The 23,973-nt window shown below is 36.3% G+C and overlaps 1 long non-coding RNA gene across 1 annotated transcript in view; it reads right to left on the bottom strand.

Moving 5' to 3' along the window:
- The window catches only part of LOC138920371 (uncharacterized), a 125,783-nt gene that overhangs the window by 5,194 nt on the left and 96,616 nt on the right, over window positions 1-23,973 (bottom strand). The window lies entirely within an intron of this gene.

Genomic DNA, 23,973 nt, shown 5'->3' with positions numbered 1-23,973 from the left:
GCGTGTTCTTGTCTCCCTCATCAAAACTTAGTTGTCCATATATGTGTGGACTTATTTCTGGGCTCTCAATTCTGTTCCGTTGATTTATGTGTCTGTTTTTGTGCCAGTACCATGCTGTTTTGGTTACTATGGCTTTGTTGTATATTTTGAAACAAAAGAGTGTGATATCTCCAGCTTTGTTCTTTTTTCTCAGGATTCCTTTGGCTATTTGGGGTCTTTTGTTCTTCCATATAAATTTTAGAATTCTTTGTTCTGTTTCTGTGAAAAACGTTGTTGGAACTTTGATTGGGATTGTGTTGAATCTATAGATTGCTTTAGGAAGTATGGACATTTTAACTATGCTAATTCTTCCAATCCAGTAGCATGGAATATCTCTCCATTTCTTTGTGTCTTCTTCAATTTCTTTCAACGATATTTTATAGATTTCAGTGTACAGGTCTTTTAGCTCTTTGGTTAAGTTTATTCCTAGGTATTTTATTCTTTTGGTCACAGTTGTAAGTGGGATTATATTCTTAATTTCTCTTTCTGCTACTTCGTTGTTGGTGTATAGAAATGCAACTGATTTTTGTATGTTGATTTTGTATCCTGCAACTTAACTGTATTCATTTATTATTTCTAAAAGTTTTTAGTGGATTCTTTAGGGTTTTCTATATATAAAATCATGTCATCTGCAAGTAGTGACAGTTTCACTTCTTCCTTTCCAATTTAGATCCCTTTTATTTATTTTTCTTGCCTGATTGCTCCAGCTAGGACTTCCAATTCTATGTTAAATAAGAGTGGTGAAAGTGGGCATCCTTGTCTGGTTCCTGTTCTTAGAGGGATGGATTTCAGTTTTCGTCCACTGACAATGATGTTAGCTGTGGAATGGTCATATATGGCCTTTATTATGTTGAGGTACTTTCCTTCTATACCCATTTTATTTAGAGTTTTTATCATAAACAGATGCTGTATCTTGTCAAATGTTTTCTCTGCATCTATTGAGATGATCATGTGATTTTTATTCTTGATTTTGTTAATGTGGTATATGATGTTGATTGATTTGCAGATGTTGAACCATCCCTGCATCCCTGGGATAAATCCCACTTGATCATGCTGTATAATCTTTTTCATGTATTATTTTATTCAATTTGCTAGTTTTTTGTTGAGGATTTTTGCATTGATGTTCATTAGTGCTATTGGCCTGTAATTTCCTTTTTTTGTGCTGTCCCCATCTGGTTTTGTTATCAGGGTATTGTTGACTTTGTAGAATGAGTTAGGAAGCTTCCCTTCCTCTTCAGTTTTTTGGAAGAGTTTGAGAAGGACAAGTATTAATTCTTTGAATGTTTGGTAGAATTCACAAGGGAAGCCATCTGGTTAGACCATTTTTGATGCCAACCCTGATATCAGTTCACTAACATTTAACCCAGCATATATGGGATTAAAAGCAAAAGCACCCATCCCCTTTCCTTGCTTCTTTAGTTACATTCATATGTAAATATCAGTTTCTTTAAGCTTCCTTTTCCTGAGCTTCACAAGTCAAATAGAAATTACAAATTGTTAAAAGCACAGGTGGCCTGATGCTGGGCTCACACTAAAGTTTTGGCTAATTATAGATCTTTGAAGTTTATTATAGGGAAACTGATATCTAGAAAATATCAAGAAGCTGAAGTTTCCCAGACCCCAACTCCTCTGTGTCCTGGCACCAGACTACACCATCCATCACAGAGGCAGACAACCAAGAACATCTACCTGCAGATTGCCTTATCTTGCCATCCCCTTCTCTGAAAGCAGCCTCACAAGGCCAAATGGAAACTGACGGGAAGGTGCCAACCATCAAGGCCACATGCTCCTCTTCCCTACAAGCAGCCACATTCCCCCCAATCTTTAAAAACCCTTGCCTCCCATCTTTAGAGAAGATGAATTTGAGGGCTTACTCTTGTCTCCCAGCTGACGTCACCCAAAATAAACCCCTTTCTTTGCCATAAGCCTGAAAGTCTAGTTTTCATTTTGGCCCCTCTTGTGTGGTGGGTAAAAGAACCTGTGTTTGTGTCCAGTAACATTTTCATCACCTCAAAAAGAAACCATAGACTTCTAGTTTCCATTTCTGCTTGTAAGGAGTTTGGAAGTCACCATTCCATTCTAGCAAGAAGTAAAAAGCTAAGCAGATTGAAAAAACAACAACTCTTCTTGGATCCACTGGAGAGAGGAGGACACAGGGCAAACTACTAATCCCAAGATTGGAGAGACAGGCATGCTAATAACAAAGAACCAGGACTTGTCTGGGCACAGATTTATGAGTAGAAACTAACCCTGAAACCAGTGCTGGGGAAGGAAAACCTGAACTGTTTCAGGGTTTTTCAAATTGCTGAAGGCTCAGTGTGGACAACTCTGAGAGTTAAAAACTCCAGGGGACCCAGTCATAGGGAGGACCTCACAATATTATGAGATTTACCCCCAAGAGCTCCACCAGGTTCCCACAGTAAATATCTCAGAAAAATCCCCTCCTGCTTCCGGCAGAAGGAAGAGAATGGGAACCATTTTGAAATATCCCAAAGCTATCTATTCTTCTTAACAAGCCTGCCCACAGGAGAAAGTCGTTAACTAAAGCCTAATCACCTGGGGTATTATCAGAGCCTATCTGAACTGGGGAAAGGAAATACCCAATCCAGCTGGCTCCAGTCTTCCATGTAGAAGGGAAATACCCAAATACAGCCCAGTGTAACCATCCTGTCTCACATAATGCAAGAGAAAAAAACTGAGAAACACTTTCAAAATTCAAAGACAGAGGCATAGGCTCACAAAAAGACTGAGATCCAATCATAGAACTAGAGACTTCTCCTTCCCCAACACCTCACCACCACATTACTGAAGACCCATTTCCAGCAATTCCTTTTACTGATACCTCATGTCCAGCTATCAACAGATTGAAATCCTAAAAACAAAAACAAAAACAACATGCTGGCATGGTCATGAGGCCACACCTGTCTCTAACTTAACACCATTAACATTAGAATTGTTTAACTCAGCCCACTATATACTCATGGGCAAAGAAGTATAGAAAATGGCCTCTGATTTAAAGCAATTTATGGACTACCTAAGGGAAATGAGCTTTAGTAAACAAACAAACAAAAAACGAATATATAATAGTTGATGTTAACAAGATAAGAGATGTTGTAAAGCAGCACGAGATTAATTACCTAATAGATGACACAAATATTAGGATTTTTAGGCACTCGGGAGGAAATGATGATAGAAAATAGGAAGAGAAAAGCTTCACAGAGGAGGGAGAATTTTTATTAGGTTGACTATCAGGGCATGTACTGTAAAGTACAGTTATGGACCTTGTAACCAGTTTTCAATATTTCTGTCTATAAATGCATGTTCTTTTTTATTTTTGTATTCTGTATCTGATTTTACTTTATAGTGAACTTCTCAATCCAATTAATCTTTTCTTCCTCACTTGTCTCTCTAATCATAACGTTGACAGTGGAAAATTTCACCCTTTTTATGTGAATTCCCTAGTAAGTGATAATTAAACACTGCAAGTGAGGGAACAGGAATTCCCAACTTAGGAGTTGACAAGGAGCTTTTAACAAACGTTGCCCAATGCATGTTTATATCTAAAGCAAGCTCTTTCATATTCACCACAATTATCAATTTGGATATGTGTCAATACTGTTTTTTTCAGCTGCTGTATTATGATGCAGGCATGTCATAATCAGCTTTGAGATGTGTTACAAATTATTTATTAGTAATAATTGATCACTAAAATCCAGTATTGTGCTTTGCTAATAATTGCCTCATTATCCCTAGTTTGAATCACTACATAGTCTCTTGAATGGAAAATAATAGAATAAAACCATAACTGTCATGGAGAGAATCATGCACAACACAGCATGTGGTCATTAGAGTCTATCATGAGAGGTGGTGTGAGTATGTATTGTGAGTATGTGGTCATGAGACTGCTATCAGTAATACACATTATGTTGGGAAATATACATAACTGACTCCTTTAAAGAATTGTTAGCAAAGGAGAGGTGAACAAAAACTGTTAAGACTAAATTTAACATGGAAGCAAAAATAAATGTGGAGCTTCAGTATAATCTTTCTAAAATGTGTTTTAAAATTGTTGTATTGAACCATTTCTTGAAAATGTAGATTTTTAAAATATCAATTTTTTAGAAAAATTTTATGTTGAAGCATCAATTGCTTATGTAAAATAGTTTTTTCTTTTTGAGGAAGATTAGCCCAGAGCTAACTGCTGCCAATCCTCCTCTTTTTGCTGAGGAAGACTTGCCCTAAGCTAACACTCATGCCCATCTTCCTCTACTTTATACTTGAGATGCCTACCACAGCATGGCGCGTCAAGCAGTGCCATGTCTGCACCCAGGATCCGAACTGGCGAACCTCAGGCCACCAAATCAGACTGTGCACATTTAACCACTGGGCTTCTGGGCTGGCCCCTAAAATAGTTTTTAAAATATCTAAATATGCCAATGATACCATGTCCAAGGTATAGCTCTCAAACAGTATTCTTATACTTAAGAATATACTTAAGAGTATATGAATATATGAGTTTTGCTTATACCAAGAGTTTGTAGGGTAAAGAAAAATTATTTCTATTAACTGAATAATCTGATAAATTCCCCCACAATAATGTTTCATCATTGTATTTGTTTAATTTATCCAGCAAGGGATTATATTTGCTTGCATTAAACTTTAGCAGAAATTTTAGAAAATGACTGCTTCATCCTTCTGAAAAATGGTTATTTTTGCTACCCTGAGTGACTGACAGATATTTAATTAATAATATCATGCCCATCTTTTATCTAGGAAGCTCAAAATACAACTTTCAAATGAAAGATTTTATGAAAGAAGACTTTAAAAGGAGTAAAACTGGAAGAAAATATCAGACAGACAGAAGTGCTCAGACATCAGATGGGAGGTTTTAATTTTTTTTGAGTATCATTGAGGAGATTGAAGGCAACATCAGTAATTATGTGTGTCTTCTTTTATTGGTTCATGAGATAGTCTAGGCCATTTCTTCAGGTATTATATTTTCAAACCTCTATACTAATCCCTGTCCTCCAAAGGAATACTGCTTTCAAACACCTGATGAATGGAGGCATCCATCGGTAGCTACATAAATGACAAGTAGATAGCTTGACAAGAGAAACACATAAAGCAGCATTATCTAAAAGCTGACCCATTCAGTATGGCTTTCCCAGCCAGTAATAATTAGATGTTACAGTTCAGGGCTGTGCAGCATTGTTCAGTTCCCAGGTGTGTTTCTCCCTGAAAACATACCAGATGGGTATCTCCAATGTATCTAAAAATCATTGTACTTATTTATCTTGGTGTAAAAGAAGTAAACACATCCCAAAACAAGGGAGGATAGATGGTATCTCAAATCCATGGAAGAAAAGTCTAGTGCTTTTCCTGCACATGTTTTATTCAATAACAAGTTTCTTATTATTATCTATTCACCAAATATTTAGACCTGGAAAGATTGCCAAAGAATATTTTGGAAGTTTTATCTCTTTCTTTCCTTTTGTAACTGTAATCTTTTTGGCCCAGTGCTTCCTCCATGAGGGACAGTCCTACACAGACACAAGCACACCACACATGCACACACACAAGCACTCATGCATGCATACATGCTCACTCGTCAATTACAAACCCTGCCAAGTGCAAATACCAGCTTATGGCAGTTATTCAAGTGTTGAAAAGAGAAGTGAGATAAAGATATACAAGCAGAACAGCTAAAATACTCCACTGAAAATGATATATCTTCAACTCAACAATTAATTACACTCGTGAGCATTTTTCCCAGAGAAATGAAGATCTATGTTCAAGCAAAACCTATACACAAATGTTTACAAAAGCTTTATTCACAACAGGAAAAAACTGGAAACATCCCTGATTTTATTTCTCTCAATTGTAAATGAGATATCTGCAATGCCCCTAGCAGCATCCACACCGTAGTCTTAATTGAAGTATTTGGGTAGATTCAGAGTCATCAGTGGATCCTTTTGGTTAGTTGCTTATGTCTACATATGAACTTGAAAATTCATTCTACATCTTGATTAGAACTTCATGCATTTTCCATGTTGTCTCTGCCATCTGAAGTGTCCTTATTTGCCTCAAGACAACGGTAAACTTCCACTCATCTTCTAACACCCAACTCAAACATTTCCTCCTTCAAGAATGTTTTCTTTCACATCATTTACGCTATCTATACCAATATAGTTATGTGTTCCCTTCATTTTATCACTAATACTTCTTAAATATGTTGCTAGTAAAATGCAAATTAACGTCGATTGAACATGTCTATTTATGTGTAAGTTATGCGTTCAGTAACTATATAATTTATCACCCAAATTGGAACACTTTTCAAAGTAAAATGTGATGCTATTAGTAATAATGACAAGCTAACTAATATAAATCCAGACAATAACTTAGGACCTAGGATGAAACTCACTACTAAATAATAATCCTGTGGAGCCTGAGGACCATATATTATACTTACTTATATATGAGGAGATTAGCAATTTCCTTTTCATGTAATCAATGTATATTAATATTCATGGCACCTGAATACACAAATGAATCCATAAATGACTCTGTGCATATGTACTCTGGCCAATGATCTCTGCTGACTCCTTTGGTACCAGTTATATCTCTCAATAATCTGTTTTATGACGCTGGGAATGGGGACTCTACACACCACATTTTTGTTCTGCAAAACTTGCTCCCTTTCAGGCTCTGCCGATGATGGACTTGAGAGAGACTGAGAGGCTGGAGGTGGAAGGCAGGCATTGTTTCCTTTCTGCCTCCTGTCCCTTTAGCAACCTTGCTTCTTCACCCTAGCAGCAGCAGTTGCTTCCAATAGCAGCAGTTGATTCTAATTTGCAGCTTTATACAAAAGTTACAAAAACAGCATCAATGTTCCTCTTCAGAAATACCAACACCTTGATCTGGCACCTCATCTTTAGAAGTCTGGTTCTCTTTGAGTTCAGAGATCACGTAGCTGCTGGACTGAACCTACCTCCTCGGAGGTCAGAGGTTTAGTTGTGCTGGACCCTTTCTCCAAAATTTTAATGATCCAAACCACTTCCTTTCTCCCATCAACCCTAAGGGTGGCAGGTATTTCATGAGATTGTTACCTCCAAGATACTTTAGTATTCTCTCTGTGCCTTTCCAATTATGTATTTGACACTGTCGAGCCTAATTAAGAATTATTTGCATTAGGTTATCTTGTTAAGAAACTGAACTGTGCAAGCACTTTCTACAGGAATAATATGGCTACGTACTCCACAGAATATGAATTTTTCTCCCTATGGGTTCATGTTCTTGCACCATACATTACTAATTAGCTACCAGCCACCAAAAGCATAAAATCAATAATCAGGCTTAAGTGGAAAATGTGATATTGGCATTGCTTATGACCACATTGTGCCTTCTTGTAGCTCCATATCTGAAAACTTCAATGGAAAATATTAATATCATCACTTCTCATTTTTCCTGACTGCAAAATCTCGTTTTTTTCACCTTCGTTGTTTTGGTAGCCTCTTTACAAACCACTCCCTGATCATTTATACCCTCTTTGAAGTCTTAATCATAAACAAACACATAATCCCAGAAAAGGAGCTCCCATTGGCAGAAGCTTAGCTTTATCTTCAATATCCATCTTCCTAATATTCAATATTTATTTTCTTTCTATTTTTGCTCATCATGCACAATATAACAATTGCAATGGTAATTTAATATAAAAAATATACAGAACTGTAAGGTATTAAGTGCACTCATCTTATGGTTAATTCCAAGAGACCTTCTTATTTTAATTGGTGTAGTGCATTATTTCATTCAGCTCTTTTGCTTATCAAAAAGAACTATCCATGTTCATATGACTCTTCACAATGACCATTTATATGGCTAAAATATATTCCACTAATTTGGCATGTAAATATTTATGAAGCCATACTTCAGCTTCTGGACAGTTAGTTTGGTTTCAGATTTTTGCCAACACCACACCATGCCACAATGAATATGCTTGCATACATATTTATAACTATTTTCCCTTTGGAATATGTCCCTAGTAAAAATATCTATTTTTGGAAACACTAATTCTGAGATAATGAAATCATGTGTCTGTTATAAAGCAAGACAGAAACTGCTACCCTGATGGTTCATCTCCAGGCTCATCCACGACAGAGGAAATCACAGCAGTCTTTTCCAATGTAGCCAAAAGATACTGAATCAAAATTGGTACTAAGAAATTGGGGACTATATTTTTCATGGAAAGCTTATTTGCTTGCACTGGGTTTTTTGGGTATTTGTTAAGTGGGAAAGAAAGGGACCAGTCATATTGGCTTTCAATAATCTAATAAGCTCTCTTTTTGACTCTCAATCTGCAAGTGAAATGAGGTTGATAAGATGAGAGAAAGTTGAAGATTCTTAAAAATACTTTAAGATTACAATTCAGACTTAGACTTTATAGTTCATTAAGACAGGGTGCATTATTAAGAGTGGTGTCGCCGACACTCATCTTCTGAATACATTAGTGGTTTGCTCTTCTCACTCCCTTTGAAGTTAAGTGTGGCTCTCCATCTTGCTTTTCACCCATGAAATATAAGCAGAAACGATAAGTTCGATAACTTAGGTCAGAACAGAAGAGGATAAGGATGTGCCCGGCACATGAAGAGAAATTAGGAGTAAAAACATGAAGGTTTAAGGAAGAGTAATTCAGAAGAAAGCAGTAGTTAACAGAATTAAGTCCTGACGAAGGAGCAAGGAAAGATCAGAACCAAAAGCTACACTCTTAGAAAATTAATAGAAAAGAGACCATTGGTAATCTATGGAAGAGAATTTTCAGTGGTGTGATGTGAATGAGAACTAGTTTGGAGTGGATTAAAGAGTGAATAGAAGTTGCGAACACAGCCATAGACGATGGGGCTGCTTCTTCCAGAAGTTTGTCCATAAAGAAAAATTAATAAAAAAAGTGATAATTGGAAGGACTAGCAAAATCAATAGGGGATTTAGATTTTTTATTTTTTGTATTCAAAATAAAATGACTTCTGTATAAATGTTGATGGGACAACAGTATGTAGGTGATAATTTTCATATTTGCAAAGTTTTTCAGAACATCATACATCAGACATTCATACAAACAACTGGTAAAATTGGTAGGGAAAACGGAAGTCAAACACAGATACAGATGCAGGGAGCTGAATAAATGGTTTTGTTGTATGAGTAAATTTTGGGCTGAAGCTATAGAGTTTTAGGTCATGAATATGTAGATAGTAGTAGCAATAATGGAGGCAGATAATACTCCCAAATTAGTGTACAAAGTAACAAGAGAAGGGAAGGGAAAGGAAGAGAAAGAAAGAGAAGGAGAAATCAGGGAGCCTTCAGAAATACCCTAGAGATGGTTAAGGAACAGAATGCTTTTGTTTGTGAATGGATATATTTTTCATGTAACTTTTCAGTTGTCATTATCGACAGTCTATATATCTTTACCTATACCTATATCTATATCAATATATGTCTTTTTATGTATCTAAATATCTATACTCTGGAACCTATAAATATAGGAAAATAGGAAAGCTTCTTTCTCTTTACACACCCACTTTTTGACAAATAAGATGCAAAATACATTTATACAATTTTGGAAATATATTTCTCATTGTGTGCTATTTTTCAAATTTATTTCAGTACTTTTCTTAAATATAGACTTTTCAGTATTCAAAATGTATGTTCACTAAGATTAATAAACAGAACAATATTTGAAAATTATATCTTTAACTGTTTTTTTTTGAGGAAGATTAGCCCTGAGCTAACTATTGCCAATCCTCCTCTTTTTGCTGAGGAAGACTGTCCCTGAGCTAACATCCACGCCCATCTTCTCTGCTTTATACGTGGGACACCTATCACAGCATGGCTTTTGCCAAGCAGTGCCACGTCCACACCCGGGATCCAAACTGGCAAACCCTGGGCCGCCAAGAAACAGAACATTCGAACTTAACCACTGCGCCACCGGGCCAGCCCCTATGCCTTTAACTTTTATGGGGAGCAGAAAACTAAATTTAGCCAATAATAATATGATATTGAGATATTTATTCTGCCAAAGTAGGCTAGAGAAATATAGCTCTTGATTTTTGTTAGGTATAAAATTGTTGCTTAATTGTGATACATTATGAGAATCAAAATAAATTTATGTGTGTTAGTTGTATTTTTTACTAATTTTATTAATAATTTTGAGCATTTTAAAATTAGAGCTTTGGATAATCAGGTTTTTTTTTTTTTTTAAGATTGGCACCTGAGCTAACAGCTGTTGCCAATCTTCTTTTTTTTTTTTCCCTTCTTTTTTTTTCTCCCTAAATCCCCCCAGTACATAGTTGTATATTTTAGTTGTGGGTCCTTCTAGTTGTGGCATGTGGTACACCACCTCAGCATGGCCTGATGAGTGGTGCCATGTCCGTGCTCAGAATCCAAACCCTGGGCCGCCAAAGCGGAGCGTGTGAACTTAACCACTGGGCCACGGGGCCAGCCCCTGTATAATCAGTTTTTTTCCATCAAAATTACTTGGAGTGGCTGTTATCCCTACCCCATGATATAACAAAACAAAATCCATGGGAATGAGGCAAAGGAATCCTCATATTTAACAAGCACTTCAGAAAATCACTGTTTTAGGCAGCTTCTCAAATGATCCCCACCTCCTTGTAGTTCAACCTTTGTCCAATCATTTTCCTTTGAATGTAGACTAGATCTAACGATTTCCTTCTAATAAACAGAATACTCCCATGCAATGGAATATCCTTCAAGATTAGGTTATAAATCACTGTGACTTCTTTCTTGTCCACATTCACTTTCTCTCAATTGTTCACTCCCACTTGCTCAAATTGATGAAGCCAGTTGCCATGTTGTAAGCTGTCTTATGGAGAGCCCCAAATTACAGGGAATTGAGGACAGCCTCTGGCAAATAACCAGCAAGGAACTGAAGCCCCCAGTCCAACAGCCTAGAAGGAACTGAATGCTGCCAACAACCACCAATTGAGCTTGAGTGGATCCTGGATCCCATTGATATCAAATATTGAGAGAATCCTGGATCACATCAATACCAAATATTGATATGACTGCATCCTGGATAACACTTTTTGCTTGCAGGCTTGTGAGAGAACCTGAGTCTGCCAACGCAGCTAAGCCACATGTAGATTTCTGCCCCACAAATATTATAAAATAATAAATATGTGCTGTTATAAAATTCTAATTTTTGGACATTTTGCAGCAATAGATAACTGCTAGGATAATACTGCACACTAAGACCTAGAACCATCATTAGAAAAAAAAATGTGATAAAATCAATGAGAAAGAAGGCAAAGATTTTCTGCTTGAAGCCCTTAAAATTAACTCTTACGTCTTGAATGTTCGAATATTATATATACACCAAAAAATATTCAGGAGAAACATACTCTGGGAATCACTTACCTGATACAACAAAGAGATTTCAAAATATAATATCCTAAATAAGACAGATTTTTTTTTACTTTAACGTAACTTCTTAAAATAACCAAATTATCCAGAGCTGAAACTCAGGTCAGTATAAGTGGTAACAACAGGCCCCAGCTACACCTATCTTGTTCTTCTGCTATCACCTGGGGTGCTGACTTAATCCACATGGTTAAAACTGGATTACCACCATTACATCCACAGTTTTCACTGTTGGAAGCGGGGAGAGGATATAGAAAGTAAGGAGTGTTTTTTTTTTTTAAAGTCACAGCACTGAAATTGTATACATTTTTTCTGTTCACATCCTCCTAGCAAGAACTAAGTTACGTAGCACACTATACTTCAAAGGAAGCTGGGAAAACTAGTTTTTAGCAGGAAAGCCATCTGTCCAATAAAACTCTGAAAGCAAACATGCATTTTATTTTATTTTATTTTTATTTTTATTTTTTAAAAGATTTTACTTTTTTCCTTTTTCTCCCCAAAGCCCCCCAGTACATAGTTGTATATTCTTCCTTGTGGGTCCTTCTAGTTGTGGCATGTGGGACGCTGCCTCAGTGTGGTTTGACAAGCAGTGCCATGTCCGCGCCCAGGATTCGAACCAATGAAACACCGGGCCGCCAGCAGCGGAGCATCCGAACTTAATCGCTCAGGAACGGGGCCAGCCCCAACAAACATGGATTTTAGAGGGCATGAGCAATATCTGCTATAGAAATCAATTTGGCATTTTAAAAATGGATATTCTTAAAGAAATAATAACATAGCAAATTAGGCAAATGAAAAATACAGGCAAAAAACAAGGTATGATAGAAGTTGGCATTTTCAAAAGGTAGACAATGATACATTGTGGCTTCTATGCAGGGTTCTGGAGGGATCTGAATGAGCTGATCGAAAAACATGAATCCAGAAAGATGGCCTGGCGCCTTGGCAGAGGGTTTGAAAGTCCTACAAGGGAATTTTCTTTTCCAAAACAGAGTGGAAACATTTACTCATTTTGAGCAAGAGAGTAAAGGAATGAAGTTAAGAAGTATCTCAGGAAGCAGAGATTAGGGTAGGCTTGACGTGAAGGTAGTTTTAAGCCATGTAATGATTTGTAGTTCAATTTTAAGGCACGTTAGAAATAGAGGCATGGAAGTGAGAAAGAAGAGATGAGATTTTAAAGCATACACTTGAAATAGAATAGACTAAGATAGGGTAGAAAAGAACAATAGAACAAAACAGAGTAGACTAGAACACACACAACACATCGCATCATATTACGTCACATCAATTCACATACAAATTGATTACAAGTTGAATGTAGGGAATGAACCAGAGGGAAAATTTGACTATGATTCCAAAGTTCCCAGGTTAAAATTCTCTCTGCACAGCAGCTCTTCTGGGAAGAAGTAGTACAATATAAAAGATTGGGTTTTCTTTTTTAAAAGAGATAATGAGTTTTGCCCTGCATATGTAGAGTCTCAAGTACCTATGGGTCGATCTGATAGAAATTTGAGACTAAAATCATAAATTCTGTTTTAGTTTGCCCAGGTTTATTCCCTTGGCTTTATTTTAGAACACAATGCCTGTATTGTACTGAGTTGATTGATCTGGTAGTCTGTCACCAGGCCAGTATTTCCAGAACCTATTACCCAGTTAATGCCTTTTACTCGCTCTTTTTCTCTCCATCAGCATGTGTTGGGCAATGAAGCACAAAAATTGCATATGGTGCCTTAATTTTAATACACAAATATATACTGCTTTACTGTTGGATTCATTGTCTTTCTTTTCCTGAAAGCTTATTTGATTGAATTTTTTGGCTCTAATTGAGAAGACTGAAGTAAAACAGTTTTCACCACGAATAATGATTTTCCATTACTTGCTCTTCTTAAAGAATATGAACTATATACCTAACCAGACAGAAATCAAATTTCTTTGGGAGATTCTGAACAATATTGTTAGGATTTATTTCTTTTAAATAATAACTTTAAATGCTGGTAAAGAGAAAAAAAGAAAACCAAAAGAAAAGAGTATATTGCAATAATAATGAGTTTTCTAAGAAATTACTTCAAATTCACGACTTCTTCATTTATTCTATCAATGAACTAATATACTGCCCTGTTAGACAAGGTCTTTAAACCAATTATCTAAGGTTAATTGTATAAATTAGCATACTAATACGATAGCAACAGCACTAAGCAGGTGAATAATGAATATTATCTAACTGAATGCATTTAATTCGTCTCTGTTCATCTACTAATAAAAGCAATAACCTTTTAAACATTAAATGAAATAACCATTATTTACAAGTATTTAGTTTTTTAGAGAATGAGAGAAATATAGATGAATCATACTATTTGCTTTTTGTTTCCAATTTTGCCTGCTTTAATGATGTTCTCATAGATCACAATACTTGAATATATCTCAAAAATAAAATCACTATGCAGTGATTAAACAGAGATGCAGAATGTAGGTCTAAAGGATAGCAAACAATATTTAGAATTCTGTTTATATATTCTGTTCTTAACAAAGGCTTGCTCGAGTTTTGCAAACCCAAAACAACCGTATTGTAATCTGTCAAACACTGTAAGAGGACATTCAAGATATTTCCCAGTTGGTCTCCAAAATCGTCTCCATTCTATATCCTTTGTGGTCCAGCCACAGGTACTTCTCATTGCTTGAAAATGCCACATTCTCTCATGACTATGAATTTGCTGATTTTCTCACCCCATCCTGCATTGCCATATCTCTCCTTTCTCTATTTTGAGTTCTTATCTCCTCCTCCTTTTCCATGCCATCTTTCTACTAACTCTTCTTCATTTTTTTTCTTTTCCCTTTCATCCTTCTCCTCCTCCTTATCTTACCAGAGTTATTATCTCTTTGGATACCCAATTCATTTCCTAACAGACCACCTCATTATAAATAATTCTACACCTCTCTGTGCAAATCTGATATTTTTATTTTTCTTAAGCTATCAATCACTGTCTCCCTTGGGCCATGATTTCTTGTATAGACGTGTGCTTCTTGCCCAAGAAATGAAGATTTGAAAGAGATTGGATGTGTTTCTTTCACATTTTTCTTCCTTAGTAAATACCTCTGAAACTTTCCCACATTTAGTCTTTAATAAATACCTGCTCAAATACATTGAATATGCATGGTAGTTACTGGTAGGGTGAATTAAAAATTAGTACTCTTTTAATAAAATAAATAAAGTTGAACCTTTCAATTTATAAAGAAAAGGGACTAAACAGGAAAATGGTAATCTAGCTAAACTTACGTTTCTGCAATGGACTCTAGTTAACACTAATAGCTAGGGGGATTGAGGTGAATCAAATTCTTTGCTCTGACAAAGTGAGTTCAGAAGAACCCCAAGGGGAGAAAAAAAAATGTTACTATTTGGATCAAAAAGAAACAGTGCAATTATTGGTGGAGATGGGAGGACCAAAAAAAAGAACAGTGGAGGGGAAGATCACAGTAGAAGATTACAAGTGAGAGGCAGAATGATTGTGTTGATAAAGGAAATCATAATGGCTACAGGTAAAAGGGTAACATGAAATGACAGCACAAGCAACAGAAAGCAAATTAAAAAGCACAAAACGAATGATACATTGTTTTTAGTGCAATATAAATTAATAGAAACTGAAATGAGGCAAAATTACAAATGTCCAATAATTTATTTTTGTTCTTTTATTCTATAATAAAGACTGCCTAATATAAGAGCAATAAGAGCATAAATGGGAAGAAATAACATTCACAATTATACGACGTTTTAAATTTTTAATCTTGGTTGAAACATTAGAAATTGTGTGAATAGAAGATTACCAGCCTCCTATTATCATTTGACACATCACCATTCACTTAATGTATTGTATTTCCTTGCCCTGACTCTGATTTCCAACTCACTCCACCCAAAATACTCTTCTGCTGTACATCTTGGAAGTGTTACCCCATAAGCAGCAAACTCTATTTTATCCTAAAACTTTTTTGAAACAATATGACCACTTCAACGTCATAAGAGGTGACAAATAGAAATGGCAAGCAATAGGATATATTGGAGCATATGAGGAAGCCATTTGGTGTAAACCTAATTCGGCCTGACCTTGTTTATCCAAAAGTGCCTGACTGAGGCCATTGAGCATGCATTGTATATCTGCTTTAGACATTCCTTATGGCAAGAACAAAGGCCCTGGAGATAAAGGTGCAACTTCCCTCCCGCTCCCAACGTTGGCATTTCCTTAAGAATTAAGCATCTTTCCTTAGGCTAGGAATTTATTGCTGCGCTCACCTGTGACCACCCAGCTTGAGACAACAGACTTGCTTCCTGCTGCGCACTCCAACATAGCCGACCCACTACCTGCTGTGTCCATCAAACGCTGTGCCGACAGGGCGATCTTGTGACTACTGAAAGAGGGACATTTCAATCATAGTAAAGCATCCTCTTTGCAGGTATATAACCACTCTGTATACCTCACTTCTCCGGTGCCCTTTCTTCCTTCGGGAAGAAAGGCCCTGGGCCATCGTCCTCAGATTTTAGCTCAGAATAAACTCTCCCAAATTTTCATTTATAGATTGGTTATGGATTATTTTCGTCGACAGAGGAAACAAGGTGTTCTCTGAACCCACCATCTCCATGTTTTCCTGTTAAATGGCAACATTTATTATCCAATACTTTATATATTTCAGAGTTAAACAGAGGTGCCCTTGCACCCCATTGCTTTTATAATTTATTTTCCACCCTTTTGTTGAAAATAATTTTGGTTTCTTTGATGTCCATGCCCATCCCTTTGATGCTCATTTGGCTATACCAAACTTCCCTCTCCTAACAATTATTTGTCAATATCTTCATTACTCTCATTTATCAAAACCTTCACATCTGACTTTTACTTTTCAATTCAACTTTTCACTTCTCAATTCAAGCTATGTTTTTATCCTGGATGCATTCAATGGCCTTGTGGATGACTATCCAATATTCTGCTTATTGGATTATTTATCTCCTTAGTCTGAAGGATCTTTTCCAGGTAGAAGATATGCTTTGATCTTTTAATAGACATTGCTGGAATCCTAAACAATGACTTCCCTTTGATGTCTTCAGTTAAATGGATCACAAGATCATACCTAACAGCAATGAAACCATAAGAAAGGAGTAATTTTAATTGGGAACATCATCATGCTGAAAAAACTGAGAATCTTGTTGTGTAGAAGAAGAGAACAGATACTGAATAAGTAAGTAACCAGCAGAGTTTGCACCATCATCTACTTTCACATCTCAAAGAGTGTAGGTTACTGACATTCTTTCTCTCTTAGATATACCTCAGCTATCCAACTGAGTCTTCTCTTTGTCTTTTAAATATTCTCACATTTGTCCCATTTGTATAAGATAAATCCCACACTCAAGCACTTATGCTTCTGAAGCTACATTTCTTGCCTCCATTTGCTTTCAAACATTCCTGACTCTGTGTCTCTGTTTCTTTGGCTCTCATTTATTCACAAGCCTAATTCAATTAGGTTTTACACCCACAGTAATGCAGCAGCTCTCACTGAATTTATTAGTGATATCTATGTCACAAAGTTACACATGACATTTCATTAATCCTCTTTCTTGAACCACTTTTACCTCTTGACACAAGTGACCACTATGTGCTTGAAATAACCTCTTCCCTCAGCTTCCTTAACAAAACAATTCTCCGAGTTTTCAACCCACCTCTCTGGCTTCTGTTTCTCTTTTTTAGAAGCTGTTACTCTTCTACACAACCCTTACATTTTGTTTTTCTTCAAGATCACACTTTATTATATTTCCAGTTATATTATCTTCCTTGGCCAATTAGTACATTCACTTTTCATTCCACAAATATGTATTTTACTACCTATTCTATGCCAAACGCTCTTTCAGGTGCCAAAGATTAAACAAAGCCTGCAAATTCTATGACCTCATGAAGTTACATTGTAGTGCGAGAAAAGGCTAATACACACAAAAATTAAATGAAATATATATTATATTACAAAGTAACAAGGACCAAGGAACACATAGAAAGCAGGGATGTGGAATAGGCTCACTGTCAGAACGGAAGGACAAAATTTTTAGATAGAGTAAAGAAAACGCCTCACAGAAAAGGTGATATTTGAGAAATTTGAAGGAGATAAAAGAATTAAGTTATGTGAATATCTAGGAGGAGATCATTCTGAAGAGAGAAACCACGAGGACATATTAAAGGAACAATATATAGAGCTTCAATTATGTTCCACAGAGAGGTATTAATTTCTTGAATGAATAAATCTCCATGATTACTATTCTTCATTAGAAGAGACATATATCAAATATTACATAATTGGTGAAATATATTTTATTTAGATTATTTACATTCCTTCATTTCTAACAATTTTTCTCCTTTCATACTATAAGTTAAATCTAAGATATAATGAATAAATGTATTAATATAAAATATAAATATATATTAAAGTATAAATATAAATATGGAATAAATATAAAATATATTAACACATAATTAATGGTTCAGTTTATTAGCACTCTTCTAGATCCTGAGATTAAAAGGACAAAACTATCTAGGAAGATCATAGCTGCTTATAAGGCGGTTTTTTTTTTAGGAAGATTAGCTCTGAGCTAACATCTGCCACCAATCCTCCTCCTTTTGCTGAGGAAGACTGGCCCTGAGCTAACATCTGTGCCCATCTTCCTCTATTTTATGTGGGACACCTGCCACAGCATGGCTTGACAAGTGGTGCATGTGTCCGCACCCAGGGTCCGAACCGGCAAACCCCAGGCCCCCAATGTGGAACATGCACATTCAACCACTGTGCCACCAGGCTGGCCCCTAGGGTGGGTTTTACATAATACATCAAGTCATGCAAATATGCTCTAAAAAATTAGAAATGTCACTTTGAATTCTTATTGTGGTCTACCCACTCTGTTCTCTCTGCTCTCTCTCTTTACTCTCTTGTAAGTATGTTTTGGTGACCATGAAAATAACCCTAGCTTTTAAACCAAAACACTTCAGAAGATATTTCTGTAAGAATGAGGTTGTTGGTTTCTCAGATGCTCTGCTCTTAAGTAATTTTAATCTCAACTTTCTATGCTGTTGATGATTTCAGCCAATGCTGAGGCTGCAGCATGATGAACCAGACATATCTTGCTCCCTGAAGTTCAAGCAATAGCTTAGTTTCTCACTCCTCCCAACTTGCTAAATTCCAGAGGATCAGTTGTGACCTGGTTAGTCAGTCAATGGCCTGGGTTATTTTTGTGGGAAGTGTCTGCTTCTATAAAGGCTGTAAAACTGAACAAAGCAATGAGACCCACCAGCTGGAAATCAGTCTGGCCTTGCCCTTCTATTGGCACATCCTCCACGTCTGATCATTGCTCCAAATGACAGGATAGTGGTAAGAGAACAGATTTACCAGAGACTGAAGATCCACTGAGACCAAGGCTGAGATCCTCATCTGACATGTAATTTTGTTTTTTCAGCTTAAAGTAAAATATATCCACTTTTTTAAATGTAAGGTTTTGGTGATTTTGCCTATAGTTTTCAGGAAAAACAGAAGAGATGGTGGTAATGGATTAAATATATAAAACCATAGAAGCTTGATAGGACTTACGGGAGTTATAAATGTATTTATTTATACACTAAATAAAGACCACTTACAGGTGTCAAAAAGAATACTGAGAAAGGTATGTAGGAATGCTGCCCCCTCACAGTTACTTTCCAGGCTGAGAAGGCCACCAGATCTGTACCGTAGTTCATCTCGTCTCCTGCCCTGCGCATTCACGTTTTTTTTAACCACAGCCTTACATTGGGATCAGGAAATAATTCTTGCCCCCATTAAAGGATTTTAAAATGCTTTTAAACTCTTATGTTTCAACACTCAGGTGAAGTTATTTCTATTTCTGTTAGTTCTGACCTTCTGGTACATCTTCCTGAATGCCATGCTCACTTTCCTAGAATATTCCCTCTTATGTGCCATAAGAGACTTGGATATATTGTTTTTTACAAGGGTTTTGTTGCTTGTACTCACTGATCCTAGTAACACATGGTCCCACTTCTCTCAATTCTTCTCCATATGACATAGTTTTAATTCCCCTTTCCATAATTCTCATGCCAATCTCTTCTACTTTGCCTTCTTCTATTAATTATCCTGCATGATAGATGCTACTATTTAGTAACTACCAAAATGCTAGAAATATCTTGAAACAAGAAACATGACACATTGTAGACTGTAAGAAATACTGGTTTTTTGAAAATTACCACTATTTGGCTAACAACTAAGTTGCAAAAATAATGGGTTTGGAATCTGAAATTCAAATTAGATCTTTCTCGTTCCAAAGTCAATTACGTTTCCACAATATCTCTGACCTTGTGCTTTTTATCCTCTATTTTCACTTCCCTTTACTCAACTAGTTTCCTGAAGGTGACATAACAAATTTATCATAAACTTGGGAACTTAAAATAACAGAAATTTATTCTCTCACAATTTGGGAAGCCAGAAGTCTGAAATCAGTATCACTGGGCCAAAACAAAGGGTTGACAGGGCCACACGCCCTCCAGAAGCCCTACAGGAGAATCCATTCTTTGCCTCTTTCAGATGTTGGTGGCTGCCAACATTCTTTGGTTTGTCATTACGCAACTCCAATCTCTGCTTCTGTGATCACGTGGCTGTATTCTCTTCTGCTTGTGTCAAATCTCCCTTTGCCTCCCTTTTATAATAATGCATCTAAAAACATTTAGTTCTCACCTTGTCATGCAGGATAATTTCTCCATTTCAAGATTTTTAACTTAATCTCATCTGTAAAGTCCTTTGTCCGATACGGTAACATCTGCAGATTCCAGGATTTAGGTCGTGGGTATCTTTTGGGGGGAAAGCATTATTTAGCCTACCACACCCTCTATCCTTCTCCACTCTGCTCATTTCCCAGGTTCTGGTGACCGTGCCTTCTCCTCATTCCTTCTGCTCTGCAGGGAACTACAGCTCCTTCTTATTATGCTTGTGGTTTAGCACTATTCCCGGCACTTTCACTCACCTATAGCTTTGTAAATAGCCCCTTTATTGAATTCTTGAATTATCCTAATTTGTGTCTGTCATCTATGTCCTGTATGGATCTTTAAAATATCTAAGGCATAAAATATAATTTGGGACATCAGCAAGATAGGGAGTAGGAAGTCCTGAAATCTCCTTCCCCCGATGGACACGCTGATTTAGTGATAACACATAAAATAGTTTCCTTTGTGAGACATCTAGAAACTAATTGGGAGGCTCCTGCATGCTGAGTGAGCACATAACCAGACACATCAAAGCTGGTAGGAATATTTGAGACAATCTTTCTCCATAAGCCCTACCCCTGGCGTAGCACCATACTATTGGAAGGAAATTCTTAGCTCCCAGATTCTTCTTGGGGAACAAAGGAAAAGACAAAACCATAGGTCCAAAGTTTTGATTTTGTTGGGGGCTTCCTGAAGCACTGACTTTAGTCTCACTTGTCTCAGAAATCTGAGACAAGAGTATTCTGATTCCTTGGGGGCCACTGAGAACAAAGACTACTGTTTGAACTAGCAAACTAATACAAGACACAACCCCATCACCCAGCTCAGCACAAAGCAAGCAGGCAAAAAACCCCACAGGTCCCAGCTTCTCCCAGGGAGGGAAAAAAATTGGACCAACACATGCAATGCTCTTATTTTTCTGGCAATTTTATAAAGCACTGGATTTTGTTTCAACAGTCTCAGCACTGATGGGAATCCAGCATACTCTAGATGCTTAGGGGCCACTGAGAACATGATGGCAGTTTCCACTCACTTGAACGTTTGAAAGGCTGCCTAGAATCTCTGACTGGGCTGATGTGTGTGGGTATTAACTTACACAAGACTAGTGCATGAAGACTGAGAAAGGGGGCTGTATTGTCTAATGCGCAGACACAAACACAAAAAATCAAGGAAATTTTTTTAAAAAGGAAGTATGTTCTAAACGAAAAAACACAATAAATCTCTAGAAATTGACTGTAATGAAATGGAGATATAAGATTTACCTGAAAGAAAATTCAAAATAGCCATCATAATGGTACCCAAAAAGGTCAAGAGAACAATGTATGAACAAACTGAGAATTTTAACAGAGATAGAAAATAATAAATAGTATCAAACAGATATCATAAAGTTGAAGAATATAATAAGTGAAATGAAAAATCACTAAAGGAGTTGAACAGAAGACTAGATCAAGTACAAAAAAGGATCAGTGAACTCAAAGACAAATTATTAGAAATTAGTAAGAGGAGCAAAATGAAAAAGAATAAAAAAGAATGAAGAAAGCTAAAGCAACTTATGGGACACCATAAAAGGACCAATAGAGAAAGATGTAGCAGGCTATTCAAAGAGATAATGGCCCCAAATTTCCCAAATCTGGGTAAGGAAATAGACATCTAGGTTTGGGAAGACCAATGGCTACCAATAAGTGGAACTCAAAGAGGGCCACACCAAGACACATTATAATAAAATGACCATCAAAGACAAAGAAGAATTATGAAAGCAAGAAGAAAAGTGAAATGTCACATACCAGGGAACCTCCTCAAGACTATCGGAGGGATTCTCACCAGAAACACTGTAGTCTGGGGAGGGATGGAAAGGCTAATGTATTCAAAGGGCTGAAAGAAAAATACTGCCAGTGAAGAACACGATACCCAGGAAAACTGGTCTTCTAAAATGAAGATACAAAGACTTTCCCAGACAAGCAAAAGCTGAGAGAGTTCATCACTATTACACTTGACTTATAAGAAATGCTAAAGGGAATTCTAAATTGAAAAAAAAAACCCTGAAAAACAGCATACAAAAGCATATAAAAGTATAAAATTGTCTAGTAAAAGTAAATATATATCAAATACAGAATACTGTAATACTTTATTGGTGGTAGATAAATCACTTTTAATTTTAGTATAAAAATTAAAATACTATAAGTACTATAATATATTATAAAAATAACTATAACTATAAAAATATGTTAATGGATATATGATATAAATCAATGTGAATTGTGTCATCAACAACATAAATTGGAAGAAAGAAGGAAAAGTATAGAGTTTTTCTATGTTATTGAAGTTAAGCAGTTATCAGCTTAAAACACTGTTATAACTATAAGCTGATTTATGTAAACCCCATTATAACCACAAAGAGAATACCTATAGAAGTTACACAAAAGAAAAAGAGAAAGAAATCAAAGCATATCAATACAAAGAAAAAAATCAGTGAACACAAGGAAAATAGCAGGAGAGAAAAAGAGGGACAAAAAACCATAAGGTGGGCCAGTCCAGTGGTGTAGTGGTTAAGTTTGTGCACTCCGCTTTGGCGAGCCAGTGTTCCTGGGTTTGGATGCCCAGCGCACACCTACACACTGCTCATCAAGCCATACTGTGGCAGCGTCCCACATACAAAATAGATGAAGATTGTTACAGATGTTAGCTCAGCAACAATTTTCTTCAAGCAAAAAGAAGATTGGCAACAGATGTTAGCTCGGGCCAATCTTCCTCACCAAAAACAAAACAAAACAAAAATGATAAGGCAAAGAGAAAATGATTAACAAAACGGCAATAGCAAGGAATTCCCTGTCAGTAATTACTTTAAATGTAAATGGATTAAACACCCCAAACCAAAGACATAGAATACCTGAAAGGCTTAAAAAAAGAACAAAAAAACCCCAAGATCCAACTATATGCAGTTTAAGGAGACTCACTTTAGATATGAAAATACATATGGACTGAAATTGAAGGGATGGAAAAAGATATCCATGCAAATGGGAATCGAAAGAAAACAGGGCTGGTATTACTTATATCAGACAAAATAGACTTTGAGTCCAACACTGTCACAAGAGACAAAGAAGGACATTATATAATGATAAAGGGTCAATTCACCATGAAGATATAACAATTAAAAATATATTTGCACCCAACATCAGAACATCTAAATATTCAAAACATTTTGACAGAACTGAAGGGAGAAAGAGACAATACAATAATAATAAGAGACTTCAATATCTTTCAGTAATGGATATAACATCTAGACAAAAAGGTCATTAAGGCAATAGCAGGCCTCAACAGCACAATAGACAAATGGACCTAACCAGCATATACAGAACATCTGCCCAACAGCAGTAGAATATGCATTCTTCACATGCACACATCAAACTTTCTCCAGGGTAGATCACATGCTAGTTCACAAAATAAACCTTTAAAAATTTAAGAAGATTGAAATCATCACAAGTATCTTTTCTGACCACAAGGGTATGAAACTAGAAGTAAACTGCAAGAGGAAAACTGGTAAACTCACAAATATATGGATATTAAATAACTCACTCTTGAGCAACCAATGGGTGGAAGAAAAAAATCAAAAGAGAAATTAGAAAATATCTTGAGACAAACTAAAAAGAAAACACAACATACTAAAACTTAGAATATGTAACATATGTAATTCTAAGGAGGAATTGCATAGTGACAAATGCCTACATTAAAAAAAAAGATCTCA

This window comes from Equus caballus, chromosome 23 (assembly GCF_041296265.1).
Source record: "Equus caballus isolate H_3958 breed thoroughbred chromosome 23, TB-T2T, whole genome shotgun sequence".
Classification (NCBI taxonomy): Eukaryota; Metazoa; Chordata; class Mammalia; order Perissodactyla; family Equidae; genus Equus; species Equus caballus.
Note: the sequence above shows the minus strand (reverse complement) of the source record. Positions and strands in the feature narration are given on the sequence as shown.